Source organism: Perca fluviatilis, chromosome 20 (genome assembly GCF_010015445.1).
Source record: "Perca fluviatilis chromosome 20, GENO_Pfluv_1.0, whole genome shotgun sequence".
Classification (NCBI taxonomy): domain Eukaryota; kingdom Metazoa; phylum Chordata; class Actinopteri; order Perciformes; family Percidae; genus Perca; species Perca fluviatilis.
In genome coordinates, this window is record NC_053131.1 from 3527712 (window position 1) to 3548702 (window position 20991).

The window sequence follows — 20991 nt, forward strand, 5'->3', positions numbered from 1 at the left end:
AGAGAATCGTGTGTCCACAAGATGCAATTCCTGTTCCTACGGAAGTTTCTGTTGAGGTCACAATACCGAAAACACAAGAGAGAATGTCACCTACACTGAAGTGCATGCACATTTTCACTGCCTGAGTTGAGAGGTTGCTGGGTGACTCTTTGCAAAAAGAATTATAGTCAGAAGGACTAAGTGTTTTGATGGTGCCTCTGCTCCATAACTCTTTGGTTATTATGCTGAACTTTTGGTATTCTTCAAAATGTTAACTTCCAGCCACTACGTTGTGGTATCTCAGGAAAAGCAAATTTCACCACTGTTTCATACCCCTACTCAGATTTTGAAACCTGCACTAGTAGTTTTTTTTTATATATTAACAATGGATCGATGTGTAATGTGAAAGAGGTCTCAGTTGGCCCAGCCTGGACCTACTCCTGGCTGGCGGAGTTGTCAAAAGTATTGATACTTCTATACTTTTTCAACACCATGAGTTTTACAGGATTTTGGTTAATTATACATTTTATAGTGAAAGTACTGAAGCTAGAGAAAAACATCACATATGACACAGCGTAGCTAACTGGCTGGTAGCATGCAGCTAAAGACACAGGTTAATGTTAACAGCGTACCTGTAGCGCAGCGGCTGCACCTTTCTGGACCCCGTGGCCAACGCCGGAGACGGAGAGAACTGTTAAATCCTCCTGCTTTCCTGAAGTCAGCAGTGTGGCAACATTTGGCCTTCCCCGTGAGTGAGTGAGTTATGGAAACACACAGGACCTCATGGTGCATTCAGGTGCACCCCGTAAACTCATGGTGCATTCAGGTGCGCCTCGTAAACTCACCGAAACTCTTAACTGTTGTTGTAAAGTACCCTTCTGCCATCTTTGTACTAGCATGGTGTGCAGGTCTTTAACACATTTAGTGTGCCTCTGACTTTGTTCCCCCCTTATTGCCATGGTATCGAGTATCGTATTTGTATAATAGTATTTTATCAAAGTTTAAAATTCTGGTATTGTGACAACCTTATCAGAGACTGTTGCGCCCACATCTTGCAGAGGCCCAGCGGCCTTATTACAGAAACTTCTGTCTGAAGTCCTATCTTATCTAATCTGCCCTCAAAGAATCGGAATCAAGAATCGTTCAAATCCAAACAATACCCAATCCTACGTAACAGTTTTTTATTATCATTTTTTTTATATTTGGGGAGATATAGCATCCTTAGTATCATTATATTTTCCTTTTCTAGGATGTTAAAGTATTGACATTTAAAAAAAAAGAAGACATGTATTTTATTTATGACAGAGAACTGGTAACAAAAAGGTAAAAAAAAAGTTATTTTTCTTTTCATTGTGTTTTAATCTAAATCATATGGACTTCTTTGTCTTGCCGTTGTGAATAATATGCTGTGTCAGTTGCCTCCTGTGTCTTCCCTCTACATTCCCTGGCTCTTCAATTGTCACAGCTTAGACAGTAAATCTGCATTTCACCCTCCACCGCCACCTAAAAAAAAGTCAAACAGAAACTCTGTCTTTCCCTTAGACCACCTAAAAAAAAGTAGCATCAAAACGCAGTTCCAATCCTCCACACCCATTTCTCCTGAAACTCCTGGATGAAAAGATGCAATGTAAAATTCACTCGGTGCTGTAATTTAGCCCTCCCTCTCCACTTTTCGTAAAAAAAAAAAAAAAAAGACCCTGTCTCCCAAAAGACAAAAACAAAACAATATGCACACTGATTCCAGGTGTGGGGGGGAGTGTGTGGGTGAAGTTACGGTACATTTGCCATTGTAGTTGTGTGTAAATATTAGAAAGCAGCAGGTTCCTGGCGTGAGGAGAAGCCAGCCAAAGCGGCGGCACTAAGACAGGCGTCCTTATCGGTATTGTGTTCAGACTCCGGCGTGCTCCTGCTGTTTGTAATCTGCAGCCGCCGCTGTGAGCAAAACTGGACAGGCATTTATTGTCCCAGCAGGAGGACGCTTGACAAGAGAATGTTAAACACTCCGCTACCTGCAATTTTCAAAAGGCGATAGCAGACATGATAAAAATGTACACACACATTTAATTTCATGTTTTCTTTTCTTTCTTTTTTTCTTTTTTTTTCAGGGGAAGGAGAAGCAGCAGAGAAATGGGAACTTGGGGGGGGAAAAGTGAACAGTTTCTTCAAGTCTCGCAGTTGTTGATTCTCCTTGTTGTAATTACATGTGTGTCTGTGAGTGGCTGCATGTGTTCGGTGAGGAAGAGCAGGACGGAGTGTCAACAACTCTTCCAAGAGAAGCAGAGTGCCAGAGCTGGCCCACAGCAGGCCCAATGGGAGCTTTATTTGAATTATTGCTGGCCGTGGCGTTGGCCGTGGCGTTGGCCGTGGCGTTGGCCGTGGCGTTGGCCGTGGCGTTGGCCGTGGCGTTGGCCGTGGCGTTGGCTGGGCGCGGCGGTCATCCGTTCATCAGCGCTTAGTACCAAACACACACACACACACATGAAAAACATGATGTGGGCTGACTAAAAACACTAAATAAAAGAAAATAAATACATATTAACATACATAAAGCCACAAACATCTGGAATTCTACACGTGGGACGTCTTGGAGATTGCACAACCCAACCCACTGTCCGAGACCTTGAAAACGGAGTTGAAATCAATCAAAAGCCGGTACCACTTGTCTCGTAACAAAGCAAAATAACATGGTCTCGTCCAGTGGTTCTCAAACGTTCAACAAGATATGTGTGTATTTATCTACTACTTTACATGACCATGCAAGGCTCCAGGATTGTCTGCACGAAAACTGGAAGAAAGACCAGGATGCACTTTACTGAGCAACAACGTTACCCAACGCTGCCTCCCCCGTGACCAAAGTCTACAACAGGAAGTTTCTACTTTTCACAGTTGAAATGTTGAGGCCAGTTTAGAAGTAGAAACACATTGAACTCACTGTAGAGCACTTGCTGCTGTAGGAAATAAAGTGTATTGCACTATTTTTATACGGTTCTATGAAAAAAATCTTACCAGCCCTTGTCACACGTGTCCATGATGACTATCCAAATGTTTGCCTTAAGAGGCCAAAATGGCTATTGTATTTGGATACACAATTTGGTGCAAATAAAAACAAGCAAAATTATTAATAAATATTTATTTATTTTATTTAATTAGCAAAACTACATTGTGTGGTTCTATCCTATCCAATATTTCCTATATTTCTAAGCAGATTTTTCTGATTAAATCACCTGGTCCCCCCCTGACTGATTAATGGTCCCCACTGTGCCACCCCACTTGGAATCGCCCCTGGTGAAGTTGCAACATTGTTGCATTTTTTTATTTGGTTCAGTTAGCGATCACACTGCACTTTGTCAGACACTGAACATTGTAAACAAATGGCACGAGGTCCAAACTGACAGAATATCCAAGTGAAACTCAATGTTACTTCCTGGTCTCGGAAATAATAACGTCTTGGGATTTCTGGTTTTGCTTTGGTCTTTCTATCAATCAAATATTTTAGAAGTAGCAAGTTGTCGAGCATTTCATTCTTCGAATGAGACAAGAGAGACGGTACCGAAGGAGAAAGCAGTCCGTGATGAGTGTTGTCCTGTTCTTTGGTTCACTTCCTGTATTTGGGTCGGATCGGGTTTTTACCTAGGGTCCTATCTTGCACCCGGCGCGGCGCAGAGCAAAGCCCGACGCAAGTGTCTTTGCTAGTTTCCCGTCCAGCGCCCGCGTCGTTTAAATAGCAAATGCACTTGCGCCCATCTGTGGCCCATGGGTGTGCTGGTCTTACAGGGAGGTGTGTTCAGGTGTATTCTGGGTGTGCTGGTCTTACAGGGAGGTGTGTTCAGGTGTATTCTGGGCGTGCTGGTCTAACAGGGAGGTGTGTTCAGGTGTATTCTGGGCATGCTGGTCTTACAGGGAGGTGTGTTCAGGTGTATTCTGGGTGTGCTGGTCTTACAGGGAGGTGTGTTCAGGTGCATTCTGGGCGTGCTGGTCTTACAGGGAGGTGTGTTCAGGTGTATTCTGGGCGTGCTGGTCTTACAGGGAGGTGTGTTCAGGTGTATTCTGGGCATGCTGGTCTTACAGGGAGGTGTGTTCAGGTGCATTCTGGGCGTATTGCTATCTTGAGGTAGCGGGAAGTGATCGCGCCATTGACCAACAAAAACCTGGTCTAAAGTCAATAACGCAGCATTTCATTGTTATGTTAACAAAGCATTAGTAAAATGCTCCTAAGCTTGTGCACAGCGCGCGCACAGTATGCTTGTTACACACACACAGGGATGCACAGCAGCACACACACATGCAGAAGATTACAAATTAAAATTTTACAATGTGAAATAGTATTATTGTGTATATCTATACATACATGGAATACTTCTTGGGACAGAGGATTGAGAGATAATGGAAAATATCTCCTTCCTGCTCAGCAAATCCTCCATCATAACAGCAATGCTCCAAGGTCCAAACGCGCCTGGCTTTTAAAGGGAATGGGAGATGATCTCTGATTGGTTGATTGCATGTTACGCCCAAAACACACCTCTGATTAATGAAGACACTAAGTACAACCCTTTAGGACCAGGCGCCCGGCACACGTACCCTTTAGTGGTACACGCCCTAAACGCACCTGCGCCAGGCGCTTCACGCCGTGCCCTTAGATCGTTAACATAGGGCCCCTAAAGTCAACCAAAGTCTAGTGCACGTGGAAGCGAACCGAGACCCACATTTTCAAATCCGAATGAGCTTTCACACCACCACCTGGTTCTGTGTGAAAGCAACCTAAATTGAGAGTCTCCTGAAGCAAAGTCCTGAAGTCCTGTGTGATAAGTATTGCATTTAAATACAACACAAGCACTATAACCTCACACACTCTGACGGAGAGTTTTATAGTTTAATGTATAAAGGTATAAAGGTATAAAGGATAGAGTGTTGTATGCTGTACAGATTGTAAAGCCCTTTGAGGTAAATTCGTGATTTTGAGCTGTATAAATAAAATTGTCTTGAACTGACTTGTATTACATGACATTTTGAGGGATTTGGCCCTTTTGTCACCTTACTCAATATCTCGAAAGGATTGGGATCAAAAATCTAAATCTTAGTTTATATCTTTACTGAGTGTGATTTTGAAATCAACAGTGCAAAAACATTTCTTTATGTCTATTTTACCAATCCACCAAATAAACCAAAGTAACATGTTTCCGCCCGTCATCAAAATGAACCATCTCGGCATCGAGCTGCAAGTTCTCACCTGTCAGTTTATTTTCTCACCTTTGGGATGATTCTTATCACTCTGATGAAGGTTGGGAGACAGAAGCTAACGTGATTAAATGATTAAATAAAGTGATGTGAATGGAGAAGCAGTGTGAAGGAAAATGGAAATGCCCATCACACCCCAACTAGAACAGCAACGTTTCAGAGCAAAATCTTTTCATTGAAATTAAATTTCGACAATCAGATCCAATGTAGATCCATGCCACTGACCAATACTAAACACAGCTGTCAACCAAATATTCTAAATTCAAGTATATTCAAATTGTTAAAAAACAAGACATTTGAATGTGAAAATTAATATTCAATTGCGAAAAAAAAAAAAAAAACAGCACTACTGCGCTGGGGAGATTTCAGGATTTTTAAATTGGCATGGCACACTGGGGACCAGTAATCAGTTCCTGTGCTGGTTCCATGGTATCAGAATTTTGGATAGTCACCATGGAAACATTAATTGGTCATGTGACAAGAGCTGGGAAGATTGGCAGAACAGGCAGTAAAGTGACAGTACTTTGATCCAATGGAAATATAGTGCTGTCAGATTGACAGCACTCTAGGCCAATGGATTGGGGGGAAGCAATCATATTTCAGGAGGGGGCCAGAGCCACCCCATGCCCTCCTTCTAGACCCGCCTTTGCCACCATGGCTGTCTGCCTCGCATATTCTAGTGTGGCCTGGGCACATGTCCGATGGAGCCCAGCTGCTCGTCCAGAGAGTTCACAGCGAGTGGGCGGGTTGATGACGTTTCTATCATGCGGGCGGGCACTAACGGAAGTAAACAAACAACGAGGGTGAAGAAGAAGACGCCACAAAGACGGCAATGAAAATGTCTTACTGGAGAAAAGACGGGATCCGGGCACTCAGACTCAGACGGCAAAATTGTCGAACAATTTCAAGGAACGGCGAGAGACTCATTTGTATATGACCAAATTACAAACGGGATATGTGGTCGCGGCCCACGTCATGTCCTGCCTGCTGCACGCTCCAGAGAGAGGAAGAGAGAGAGGTCTATGGTGTTTAAATTAAGTTTTACGTTATATATAGGACATTATTTTATTAATTTGTTTTTTAATGTTTATGTAGACAAGCAGTGTTGCCAACTCTTTTCCAATGAAAGTAGCTAGCACTAGCTCCAAAAGTCGCAAAAAGTCGCTCATTTGCATATTTGTGAGGTCACCATCACGAATCGTTTGCATTAAGCTTCGTGGTTGTGTCAGCTGGCTGTCTGCTGCACGCAAGAGAGGGAGAGAGAGACACGTGCTGTTGGGCTGTGGACTGGGATCACTCTGAGCAGCATGCATGGGAATCAAATACAATATATTTGCTTTTGTGGTCTAAGTGTGGTCAATGGTCTAAAGTCACTAAATTTGTCGCTAATCACTTTTTAGAAATAAAGTCGCTAAATATAGTGAGAAAGTCGCCAAGTTGGCAACACTGAATACAAGTTGTTATGTCTCCCCTTGTATTGGTTTGCCCTCTTATGGACATAATGTGCACAAATAGATTTTCCAATATACTCGTACTTACAAAACAGGCCTGGTGGCAGCCAGTCATGGGACAGGAGTCAATGGTAACAAAAACAATTAGTAAGTGAGTTGCAAGCTTGGTGACATTGGGCGTTATAGGTTGTTACCATAGATATGAGGCAGATATAGAGATGATTGCTTCCAGTGTTCCTGTCAGACATTGCATAACATGATCAAATTTGGACCAAATTCCCAAAACTATTTTTTCAAGGATATTGTAGGAATAGAATTTACGTCACGGGTAAATGATCAGAAGTCGGTAGGAGGTTAGTGAAACACTAGTCTCGCTTTGCCAGACCTTCCTCCACAGCGCTGTGGAGGAGTGTCTGGCTAGTCCACACAGCATTCTGGAATGGGAGGAAAATGTGCTCTGGTCTATTGGCATTTCTTTAAACCAATCACAATCGTCATGGGCGGTGCTAAACGCCGGACAGAGCTAAGTAGCAAAATAGCCTTGGAACCTGTTTTGGTGGAACGTGTAAACGTTTAAAAGTAGTTTTAGTCGTGCAACAGAAAACTCCGATTGGACAGATAGTCTAGCTAGCTGTCTGGATTTACCCTGCAGAGATCTGAGGAGCAGTTCAAATCTAGTAGCCTAGTAAAAGTGTGCGTATATTAGCATCAGTGATGGTCCAGTGTCAAGAGCCTTCACATGGCTGTAATAAGACCACCTTCATTGTCCCATGCTGTCTAGGCAAACCTATACACACTCTGACATTACCTACCACTCAAGTGGCTCCCTCATGATGATACTTAGACTTTAGTCTTGCCCCATTACCCACCTCACACCCAGACAAAACTTCACTACACACAGACCAAAGCATGGCGCTGTTCGCCGCAGTCCGATCATGGATTGCTATGTGCCGACGTGTTCGGCAAGAAGGTAAAGTACTGGCAGCGAGATATGCCTCTCTGGTTTGGCTGTGTGAGCGATGGCTCCTAAATTTGGTCACAGCGACTAATGGATACCATGCTGAGAGTGACATTAGGAGGAAATAAACCTATGTAGACATATTATTAAGGAATTTGCACTTAGGGCCATGGGACATCAATAAGAGGCTAATCAGAGGAGCTTGTTGACTGTACTGTTTCCGAATGACTGCTTAGTGAATATCATACTGTAGGATGTCTTACAGTGATTCAACCAAATCAAACACATTATGGTTATGCTGTTTTTTACCAAACCAATCACCAAGAAATGTTCAAGGCGAGAAAGCACAAGGACTCCGGGGAAGAAGCTAAATTTGCTAACTTAGTACTTTACCTTTACATGAGAGAGGAGCTCAGTGTCTCATAGGACGTCCCCTGGCAGTCTAACCCTATAGCAGCACAACATAGGGCTATTGTGGCTAACTGCATAGGAATCTGTATTTGGGGAATGTGCCGGCTACCAGAACCATAGCTGCCTATTCATCTGTGAATGCCTAATTGTGTAAATGTGTCAGACTATGGATCATTGTTGTTTTTAGAACCTTCAATAAAGATTTATAATCATAATAACTACACAATAGAATACTACACTATTATCCCAAATTAGTTGACTTTACTAGAAATTTGCATGGAAACCCGTTGCCTTAAACTGTTAAAGCTTTAGTGTCTAACTTTTTGATATTAACAACCGTTACATTCACGCCATTGCCAAATGAGTTGCTACAAAGCTAATTAAGACTATCAGCTCCACACAACTCTCTCTGGATTTCTCAGTAGGACTATGTTCAGAAGATTGGGGCGTCCGGTGACTTTTGCACGCAGAAACTCGAGTGAATCTAATTACCTCTTCTGAAGCTTGTATCATGTGGACGCACCGGCAGTGTTGTTGTCATTACTTAGAATTCCTCATGGGGGAGACAGAAACTACGCACTACAGCTTCAACAGGTCAAGTTGAATTACTGCACCGAGTGGTAAGTTGATACAGTAGACCATTATAAGACCAACATAAGTTACTTTTTTATGAAGTCATGTTGAAATACAACAAATACAAAAAAATGTGGCTTTACTTATAAAAAGTAAATAAGAAGTTGTTTTTATAAATATGTTTCTTTGGGACAGTGTAGTTTTAAGAACAATGTATTCTACACATTAGTTCCATTGCAACAGCTAGGTTAACAATACAGAGATTATAATATCCAATATATTCTGCACGGAACGTATCACTAAGGAAACGTTACAGACTTTCAGTCAGGGTGACTAGGACACCCTAGGACACCCTACTTAACAGGTTTCTGTTAACTAGGACAGAAATTGTTCAGACATTTTTTTCCCATGAGCCAGTTCAAATAACCCCGCCCCTCCCATACAGAAACTTAACATCCTTAGTTATCTCTGCTTAATATGATCTGTACACTGCATACTTCAGCTGATTATGACAAACAACTAATGGGAGTCAGAAATGAACAGGGTTTTTAACAAAACATGAAAGCTGGACAAAAAAAGTAATGTGTGTGAATGTGCGAAGTCTTGGGGTCCTATCTCGCACCCGGCGCAGCGTGGTGCAAATCCTGACGCAAAGCCCGACGCAAAGCCTGACGCAAAGCCTGACGCAAAGCCCGACGCAAGTGTCTTGCTATTTTAAGACCAAGTTGTTTAAATAGTAAATGCACCTGCGCCCATCATGTGCATTCTGGGCGTAGTGCTATCTTGAGGCAGTGGAAAGTGATCGCGCCATCATAATAGCAATGTGCCAAGGTAAAAACGCGCCTTTTAAAGGGAATGGGAGATGATCTCTGATTGGTTGATTGCATGTTACGCCCAAAACACACCTCTGATTAATGAAGACAATAAGTACAACCCTTTAGAACCACGCGCCCGGCGCACAGACCCTTTCTTCTGCCGTCAAACTAGCAAAAGCGCCTCACACCTCACACCGCGCGCTCAGATCGTTAAAATAGGGCCCTTAGTAATTAAAAATCAATTGCTGACATTAGGAGAAACTCATAAGAGGTAAAAACAGGAGGTTTTACATCAAAAGGGCAACACATCGGTGGTAGAAAGGTTTAAGAACGGGATCAAGAGGGCCTGTGTGTGTGTGTGTTTGTGTGTGTGTGTGTGTGTGTGTGTGTGTGTTCGTGCGTGTGTGTGTGCGTGTTGATTTTATTTTACAAACCTGTTATGTTATAGTGTGGCTCCAAAACAAACTAAAATGCAAAAACGACTCGTTCATTTTACTGAAGAGCAACCTCAGTGTGCAAAACGGTTTATATATTTCTTCAAGTCAGAATGGAGAGAGAGAGAGAGAGTGAGAGAGAGAGAGCGAGAGAGGGGTGGTATGTGAGGTGTATTTGATATACTTCCTTGATATCATTCCCAATGGAATGAATGAAGAGATTTAATTTGCTTATTTCTTATAAAGGAAATAAATGTTTTTGTTTCCTTTTTTTCTATCTGTCTGTCAGCAGGATTACAGAATTACTACTTGCCCAATTTTTATGAAACTTGGTGAAAGGGTGAAGCACGGGCCAAGGAAGAACACATTATATTTTGGAGCTGATCCAAATCATGGGGCGGCTATACAAATTATTTATCTTTTTTTGTTAACATTGCGAGATCGGGCATTTGTGCTGCATATATGTGGTCTCGGAATAATCACAAAAATGTGTTGTGCTGGTTGGGGTCACCTTTAATTAACCCCACCTGTTATTATTGTTATATAATTATTCATTGTGGAATTGCCATTATACACGATGAAGAAGGTCGTCTTGCCAGAAACGCCCATGTGGCGATATTACAAAGTTAAATTGGAGCGCTGTCCTAGTTTCTCCTTTTTATTATCCATATCAAGGATCCAGCACCCAGTGACTAAAGTCTAATCATGACTTAAGCGTATTGTGTCATATGTTTCATAACTGTAAGAGAAAACCAATCAAGGTTGAAAAGTAAGACTTTCCCTTTAATCTTTCTGGATGCTCTTTCCTTCATACATCACACAAGGCCTTCATAAAGGTTCCTTCTGAGGCAACACCACTTTCTTCAGACCCAGAGACAATGTGTGTGTGATGAGGGAGGGGCAGTCAGTCCTGGGGGAGCCTGTTCTATTTGCCCTAGATGTCTGGAAGGGGGGGCGACAGGGTCCGGCTGGTAGACTGGCCCCAGGCAGCGCTCTCTTTGACCGGGGCTGGGAGCTGGTTGAGCTTGTCAGTGGTCCGTGGGGAAGTCATGCTCATTCAGCGAACACTGAGGGCCGGTGGGGAGCCCCGGGCAATGTCCCAGACCGGGGGCCACAGAACAATGTTGTGGTGAAACATTAGAGTTGCGGTCAGCTGGAGAACAGATCCTGCATGACTTCCCTTTTGTCCTCAGGTTGAGCCTGTCTCTTATAGAGTTGGCTTTAGTTTTTTCAAATGGTGTCTATGTTATGGGGTAGTTGATTAAGGAATTGTGTAAAGTGCTTTGACCACTTACATTTTCCCAGCTGGTCTAAGTACTGCAATTGAAAATCTGACAAAATATGCATCCATGGCGCCATAGCTTCTGGTTGATGTTGTGTATCACACTCTTTAATGGAAAATCTGGCCATTACTTTTTATGATACCTTGAAAGATCAAAAGTCAGGCCCGTCACTCGAATAATAAAACTTCCTAACAACAAGTGTTGCTTTAAATCCTTCAAACATATTTCTGGGACCAATTTACTTTATATGTAGATGAAGTTGTGCCTTGTCATGATAATCTCCTTGGTGTGTCAGCACCTATAAGGAGATTATCGGCCGTTGGACAGTCTGGCGAGGTCAGTGACTCGAGTCTGTTCGGTGTGTCCCGTGCCGTCGTCAGTCTGGGGGGCTGTCGGCCTTCATTTTGGCCGACCTGACATGTTCAGTCGGAGACAGGACAGTCGGGACTCACCCGGAAATGGCGAGCGGAATGAGGTGACTAGAGTCTCTCAAAATCTGAGTAAAATCTTTTAAACTGACCTTTGTTGATCTGAAATGAAGACTGCACGGCCTATTTTTCGCTTAAAATGTTTTCAGAAACATGTTTCAGTGAACTATTTTAGTACAATATGAGATCGTATTCTGAACGGCCGCCATAACAGTCTGGCTTTGAATTTCCGGAGAAAACAAACCCATGTGACGCGTTCGTCCAATCAGCTGCCAGTTTTCATTTTTTGGGCAACAATACAGATTAGCGCCGCCTGCTGCTATGGAGACGTATTACATCTCGTCTCTTTGGTGTGTTCTGTGGCACTTTTTGGACCAACACGGGGAGACTGATCATTTCGACTGGCTTTTCTGTCAACGGTCGTTGGCTGGTGTGTAAGCAGCTATAGACTAGGTGGAGATTTGATGGAGCTTGTGTGAATTATGGGAGGGATTTCTGGTTCTTCCTTTCACTTAACTCTGAGAAAGTTGGTGGTGTGCTAGGTGTCTTCATTTTTCATAGAGATTTGGAGGAATACATGATGTGGGAACAGGACAACTCGATCATACCTCTGCCTCTGCCAATGGCATACAGAGTAAACAAACTATAGATATGCTAATTAGGTTTAGAGGTCTTTGTGCTAAGCTAAGTTAGCTGACTGCTAGATATAGATCTTCCCATCTAACTCTCAGCAAGAAAGCGTTGGAGCATATTTCCCGAAATGTCAAAATCTTCCTTTGAGGTGTGACAGGCTGTTTTCCCACATCATTTATTTCCCAGAAATCTCTAAGGAAAGAGACGACACCTGTAGCACACCACTATCTCTCACAGACACCGGGTCAGTGAAAGGAATGACATGGCGGATGCTCCCATTATTCACAAAGGTATCATGGGAATAGGAATAAATCGGATAGGAAGTGTAAAGGATCATTGGATCTGTGGTCCATGATTATGAAAACCAAATGTAATGGTAATCTACTGAGATGTCATACTCTGTAGGCATATGGGCTGACGGAGCAACATCACCCTCTGTGAGTGATGTCGGCCGGCCGCCAGGAGGGAAATAGCTATTAATAAAATGCATGTTATATGGAGGTCCATTTTTGGGGCAGTGCAGTGTCCTACACTGTCAGAAATAATGTGCAAAATGCAAGGGGTCCAACAGCTCGTCTACATGTTTGAAACATGGTACAGACATGGACCCTTTCTCACATTAGAACTTATATGTACCCTTTCAACCTAGAAAAAGTACAAATGTGACTATGACCCTTTGGGGGTACATCACCAGCAGTTGTACCTCAGAGAACATAAATGGACCTCAATGTACTTTCATTTCTGACAGTGTAGTGGTTCATGTGTCAGGAGGCCTCAGCCCTGCTGAAGTGCCCTTCTGGAAGATGCTGAATCCCTGGGCTGCCTGTACTGAAGCACTGAAACACTGATCGGTGACTTCATTGAGTTGTAAGGCAAAGTTTCCCTTGAAGACTTCACTGTAAAACACTATGGTTCCTAGTCGTAAAACTAAATTACCTCCACTATTATGAAAATTACCGTCTCTGTTTACAGTTTGAATTGAGTGAGTGGAAAGCCTGGCGACCCAGACGTCTTCCTTGGGGAATGTATTAAACATTTTCTTTTAGAGAAACAGATCTCATAACTGATCTTAATTATGTTATGATTCATATTGCTTTCAAACCAACCAATATTCTACTTATGAGTGCATAACAAAGCATTGCACTGTGTTATCATAAGAGGACATCAGAGTGGATTTCATGTGTGGCCTGCCTTATTTCCCAAATCACTCCATGTTTCACATTTGCATGGAGGGCCATGGGATAAACAACAGCTACAGAGAGGAAACTTTCAAATGTATTCATGAAACTGTTACAGCAACTCGACGTGCTCGCTCTCTGCCCTCGATGCCTGCGCCCGCTGCATCCCACTTTCCATTTAAACTGGTAGCTACACACTCTGATGCCACTGATAGGCGGTAATTAAATGAGCGAGGCTGGTTCTTTGCCCTGTAAACCAGCTCTCCTGGGCCCGATACTACATGGAAATTCAGCTCTAAGGATCCACTTTCAGATGTCTGCCTGGAAACCATGCCTGCCCATAGCCCTCACTGTGTGTGTGTGTGTGTGTGTCTGTGTGTGTGCGCACTTGTACATGGAAGCGGCGTATTTAGGGAATACATTTAATGAATCTTTTAACCTCAATCCTTTCTCCCGAGAATGTATGCGTATCTGTATTTGAGACGCTGGTCTGATATTCATGATTTATTTATCTGAAATGAAAACATCTGGGCATTCGTCGAGGGAAAAACATTGAAAAATGTCTTGTGGCTTTAGGATTATTTCAGGAGACATACTTTGCAAATATTTATAGACTTTTAAAGAGTTGCATTACAATCAATAATACATTGATAACTTAAAATTACCTTAGATTAATCAATAGGATTTGCATTGAAATGGAAATTTGCATTTTACACAAGCGAGTGAATGTTGATACCTCTTAATGTGTGTGTGTTAAGTACAGAGCTGGCGTCAGGACGTGGTTAGCTTAGCTTAGCATAAAGACTGGAAGCAGGGGGAACAGCTAGCCTGGATTATTTTTTCCATTGGCTGAACACATTTTCTTTACTTTGGATTTGGTGGGCAAGACGCATGTTTGGGTACGCACGCTGGCTGGACGCCTAGCCACCCTCGACCTTGACGTGCGCCCCATAGACGGTAAAGAAAATGGACGACACGTCTCCACCTCCTCCCGCTGTACAAAGCAAAGCCACAGTATTTTGACTACTGGCACTTGCATCTTGTCATTTTGCAGCCAGGGCGGTGGAGCCGCGGTATTAAAATCCCGCCCGTACACCTACCTGACCAATCACGAGTCAATCCCAGCTGTCAATCATGACGTTTCAGCCCGTTTTTATATCAAATAACTAATACAGTCTATGCATCAACAATAGCACCTGCAGCCGTTTTTGTCTTTACTGCTCAGCAGCAGCAGCTGAGCATATTCGATTAGCCTGCTGGTCGGTTCATGAGGCTTCTATTTACGTGTCAGGCTGGGTCGGGTCCGGACGTGATTTAGAGATAATCATCCCTTGTGCTGCTGCAACACCTGAATTTTTCCACTCGGAATAAAAAAAAAAAAGCTTATATTATCTTATATTCATACTCCTTTTCTCTGTCTCCACCAACTCCTAAGGAAAATATCTGGCTCTTTAGCTGCTCAATGCTCCACAGTGTTCATTAGTTAGTCTCTTACTGAGTCTGTTTGCTGCTGAGAAGTGTACGGTGACTTTATCCGAGCTTTATTTTACTGAAAACAGCTGCTGCTGCTGCTGCTGGAAACCAAGATGATGAAAGCTGCGAGAGTGAACCCAAACAGTAAAGTTATTGGCCTTAAAAACCAAAACAAGGAGCTGAAAGAGGCTAAATCACTTCATAGAGCTGAGGGCAACTGCAGAACAGGCCTCTCCTCTTACATTACACAGTGATTTGATCCGTTGCTAAGATGGATATATTTAGTGCAGCTTCAAGATGATTTCAGGAGATATGGCCTGATACTGATAGTTCACAAAGGATCGTAATCAGGTAAAAGAAAGTGAATGTGCCTCACTTCACCAGCTGTTTCCTGCTCCTCTCTCCTCCTCCTCCTCTTACTACAAACTGCATGTTTTTATCTATCGCCTTCAAATGCTCCCTCTCCCCATTGTGATGGATGAATAGATGAAGGAGGGAGGAAGCCAGCCCTTCAAGGCTCAGGTTTCCCTCCTCCACCTCTTTTTTCTGCCGCAACCCTGCAACCTCGCCTCACCCCACGCCCTTTCTCACCCTCCCCTTGCCCTCTCTCACCATTATGTCCTCATGCTCGCTCGCCCTGCCCTCCAGATTGGCTTTGCACAGGAATGGCAGCAAAGAGAGAGAGAGAGATAGAGAGAGAGAGAGAGGATGTGACTGGCCCCCTTCCATCTGTTGCGACTCCAGGATCAAATAATAGGATTCTGTGTGAGAATAGAAGATAATTGCAGTCTGTATTCTGCTCCCTAAGTGTATGATATTAACCCCGCGCTCCCCACTCGCCCTGCAGTAAGAGGCAGATGGCTCTGGGTTTTGATATCCGAGCCAGGGAGAGGGAGGTCAGAGGTCAAGTTGAAGTTCAAATCCAAAGGAGTGCTGTTTCTCTGCCTCTTTTAACCCCCTTGATCCCCAAGTCCCCCTCCCCTTTTCCTTCCTCTCCCACGCTGCTGACAATATGGATGTCATTCAAAAAAAGGACATTCCCTAAGACCGCTGCTGCAGCTGACCCCTCGCAGCCTGATGGAAGTTAGAGGCAGGTAGCCTTAGCCGAGCGCTAACCCACTTACATACATGGCGAGCGGCATGCAAAGGTGTCAGGGGCAGAGGTGGGAGTGAGGCCCAGAGAGTGGAGTCTAGATTAGGCAATAGATTCAATCGCTGGGCTGCATAGTGTTAGCGGAGGTCACAAGCAGCCGCAAGAGTTAGGGAGAGGGCCATTCAAATAGACGTCCATGTTTTAGAATTCCTGTTTGACTGTGTGAGAGCGCAGGACCAGGGCATGGTGATGTACTGAAATAGTCCAGCACAGAGTGAAAGTCACAGGAGACGAGAGTGAGGACAGAAGCTAATGGACAAGATGTGTCTGGGTGTCTGAGTAAAACGGATTTGGTGAAAAAATTGAGGACAATCCAAGTAGTTATTTCGGATTATTAGGGGGAATTAATTAAAGTCAGGATAAGCTTTATGATAAAAGTAAAATGATTAAAAAGTAAATTAATGCAGGAAACTGACTGAGCTAAGTGGCCATGTCCCCAGACAGATCATTTTCAGAGCTTCAGGGCCCCGAAGAAAAAATAAACTTGGTCAGCCCTAGTCTTCAGCCTGGGGTGGCTGAGAGGCCAATTGTAGAGGATCTGAGACTAAATGTAGCCATAGTAATGTTAAAATGAATTCTAAAATAAACAGATATCCAGTGTAAACAGATATACAGCTGGTAGCCTGTCAAAGGGCCACAGACTGGTTCTTGCCAACACATTCTCACTCCCATCGCGTAAAATATGGACGCTTGGTCAGGTGCATTGACGCTAAAAGTCTCCTTCTTCGCCTCACTTTTGACGCAGTTAGGTTCAGGACAAGATGGTGGGTAGGGTTTTAAAATGAACGTTTCAGTGACACGCGTGAACCCCGTTCTCCTGAATGAAAGTCCTTGGTTGTTTGACCCATCCACCACCCCAACCAATCTCCCTACGTGGTATTTTGGGCTTTTTTTTGAGAGAGCTTATTGCGTCGGTATCTGACGCTGAGAGCCACTGACCACGAGTTGGGAGTGAGAACAGGTTGTTCTTGCAGTGGACAAATTGATCAGTGCTGTACAATAGAGTCTAAATACCTGGTGGTCAACCATCTTTGGCGATTTGGCCCCCAAAATCATTGAGTATTATAATCCCCTGGGCCTCAGTCCGTTAGCCTGCTAGTTAGCACCGAGTCTAACATGACTCGGCTCACCTGTTGTTAATTGTCTCAAACAAGTCCGGTTCCAGAATCCGAGACTGTCCCACAATAGCTTATCTCAGCTGGGTAGAACAAGAATAATTTGTGCCTCTGCTTTAACGGCAAGCGTGGAAAAAGGCTTGTCAGCGCCGCTAGCATAGCCAGCCGCTGGCCCATCTGAAGTTAGCGGTTAAGTTAGTTGGTCTCTGCTGGTGGTAATTAGCTGCAACAATAGCGGCCTTCTCGGGTGACGATAGCTTCTACTTTGCTCCATGTCATGGTGGTCATGATCTGTAAGCGGGCCGGGAATAGAAGAGATGTTCTGATCCGGTACAGTAGTAATAGTACTTTAATATCAAAGCTGGGGTAGGCCATTTGTTTTGGCGTCGTCGTGCAAAAATTCCATAATAATGTTTCAGCATATTGTAAGTCAAGTGGTCTGAGATAAAACTAGACTTCTGCACCTTCTTCTGGCTCTGTTTTCAGGCTTTAGAAAATCTATGGGGACGAGAGACGGTGGCCAATCACAGGTCGTTTCAGAGAGATTTGGCTATTGGCTGTTCATGCACTGCCCGTGTGACAGAGACGGGAGAGGGAGAGCTGCAGGATGAGAGCTCACTCTGCAACAAATCCTGGCGTTTTTTTCTGCATTCTCTATCCACTGAAGCTTTAATTCTGGCAGCAACTATTATTTTCAGTATCAAATGATTTTTTTTCTTTTCTTTTGGTAAATCAATAATTGTTTAGTCTGTTAAGTGTCAAAGGGGATTTGGTTATTTCAAAAACTGTTGTTGCCAAGTTTGCAAGACTGCATCATTTTCTTTTTACAACATTTTCACTTTCGCAGGGTAGGGTAGTGAAAAAAATAAACCTAGAGGGACAAAAAATAAAAGGTTTACCACGGTTCTTCCCAAACGGTCAGACCTTCAGCCAAAAGAACCACCAATCATTTTTATAAACACCGTTATTCAATTAGTTCATGTTAGACCTATGATCAATTACCTTCTGGAAAACAGGCCTGCAGAGGATGTGGACCAAAAACAACTTGTTAAGCATGTACTACCATAGAGGATTACCAACTATAATTGATCTATGAATAATTTGTAAATTCTCTTTTAACCATTATTACAGCCATTTGTTGCCACTTACCTGAAACAACTGGATAACAAAAGTAACAACGTTATTTCCACAGCATTACATGTACATTTTGATAACAATATAAAAAAACAACATTATGTCTTGTTTTTGTCATGAAAGGGATGAGCCCAAATAAGACCTTAGTTAAACAAGTCCTCTGCTATGGAGTCACATTTTTATAGTCATAATTATAGAAAGGCACCTGTGTCTTAAATGATGTAGGCTGTGTAATGCTTAATACACAATTTACAGCTGACATTTTACAAGAGAAATTATGGTGTGTGTAATTGTTGTACAACACTTGAAGACCCCTGAATTCAATGTCTTGGGAAATGTAAGAACAGTGTGTGTGTGTGTGTGTGTGTGTGTGTAGGAAGAGGAAAGGAGAAATAAAAAATAAAGTGAAAAACTCCATCTTTTTGGATTTATCCAAAAGAGAAGGAAGGGTACGAACCTAGAAATTGCCTGTGAATTTATAATACAAAGTTGATTTCTGTTCTTCATGACCGTAGGTACTGTTGATTTTTTTTTTACAAACCTCACGTTGCAAAACAAACTAAAACAGTAAACAAATTATTCATTTTACTACAGGGCAACCTCAGCGTACAAACGCTTTTTTATTTGTATGCGTGTGTGTGTGTGTGTGTGTGTGTGTGTGTGTGGTCGGAATTGTACGAAGTGTTTCACTATGATGTATGGGAATGATGTACAGTAAAATGAGCTACAAGTGTGTGTTGCTCTCTGGATGATCACTCATCAGCGTGCTCCTCTGTGGCTCTGGCTGTCAGAGGACAGGAAGCAGCAGGCCTCTCCCCAGCTAACCTGCACTCTGCTGCTCCAGACAGCAGATAAGGAGGAAGATGGATTGGAATAATGGCTCATGTAAAAAATCCAGCCATCTCATCAGCCAAAATCACAGCATGGGGGCCGCAACAGACGAGAGCGAGCCTTCCTCGCTTATTAGACTCAAACGACTTTACCAAATTTTGGTTTAGTGCAGCGTGGTCACTAGCAAGCATCGTTTTTATTCTTTTAAATTGTGACTTATTAAAAGCCAGGGCATGTCATGATGGTCATGTTTCATCCTCTTTTACCATAAAATCTCAAAATCACCGAGGTGGTGGAATTACAAGCCGTGGAATACTGTTTCCATGCTTTTAAAATGCTTGTTCATATATTTATTGACTGGGATGACTGGGCACGAGCGCATGTTAGAGTGTATGTTGGATGATGGAGTATTTATTTGTGTATTTATTACTTTTAGTACTTTATATTCAGGTACAGCACAGCAAATTTCATTATACACATGCTTGTGCAATGACTATAAAGTCTATTCTTCTATTGGTCTCTCATGGCTCACATGTTGTTTTTTACAGAACGAATTCCAACAAGACAACAACCATGTCATACTCACCTGTCCCAGTTTGCTCCCAGTTTCTTGTTTTAGCAGAAACAACTCTTTTCATTCACTAATTACTACCAATCCCTTGTACTTTCCTTTTTTTCTTTTACTTTTATCTATACTTTCTATTTATTTCCTGAACAGAAGTTTCACAATAAAAGTTTCCCAGTGGCTGAAATCCCTTTCTTTCCCGGCCCAGTATGCCTAGGAATTCCGTCCATATCGGATGATTCCACACCTCACGATCTACATCCATTGCCATTGTAGCCAGTCTTTTTATTGAATGTAACTACAATCTTTCTGTCAATATTCATTTATTAACATCTGTAATTGAGAAATTAAGGAAAATGTGCTTTGTAAAAAAAAAAAAAAAGCAAAAAGGTCAGCAGTTGAACGTAATACAAAGTTTGGTAATAGCTAGGCTTTTAATGTGAAAAATCTGCAGGGAGTTTTACAATTTAGCAATTGTGAATAATAGGAGAACGGTCAACGCATTCTTATGAACGGGTTCGTATGATATTGTACGAAAAGTTCTGCACACTAAAACGTATGATATCTTACGAAAACTAGGAGACCGCCGGCTGGTCACTTGCCATCACCTACAGAGCTCCATGCTACAGAGCTGCAGTTGCTAGTTGTTTAGAGCTGCAGTTGCTAGTTGTTTAGAGCTGCAGTTGCTAGTTGTTTAGAGCTGCAGTTGCTAGTTGTTTAGAGCTGCAGTTGCTAGTTGTTTAAGCCGCTACAGAGCTTCGTGATGCTGGCTACAGACCTCCGTCACAGCTCGTCGTATCAGCAGCAGTTAGTACGTGTTTAGCCGCTACAGAGCTCTGCGACACCGGCTACGGTGCTCTGCATGGTGCTCCACATGGTGCTCCGTCAGGTCAGCGGTAGTTGGTGGTTCAGTTACCCGAGAATAGGTTACTGTGAGCCGGGTACCGAGTTGTCAGTCATTTCGGCGGAGATTACTGTTAAATTTAGGTGACTAAATGTGAGCGTCATTCAGCGTTTAGGCACAGAAACGACAAGTTAAGTTTAGGAAAAAGATTGTGGCTTGGATTAAAACGCTCCCAAGAAACACGCATTTCCTGGGTTTAGTTTTCCCTGGGAAGCAAACTCCGCACCCTGGCTTGAAAGTCCTGTGTTTCAACATCCACCCTGGACTCCTCGCTACGCGGCCAGCCACATGCTTATACAGCAGCAGTCAACGTGGCAAGACAGTCACACAGCAAAATAAACCGTGGAAATCATACGAATAACGGTTCTTAACTTTTCGTAGCTTTTCGAACGTATGGTTCATGAGAACTGGCTGGACAATAGCAGTGTTTCTGGTAAA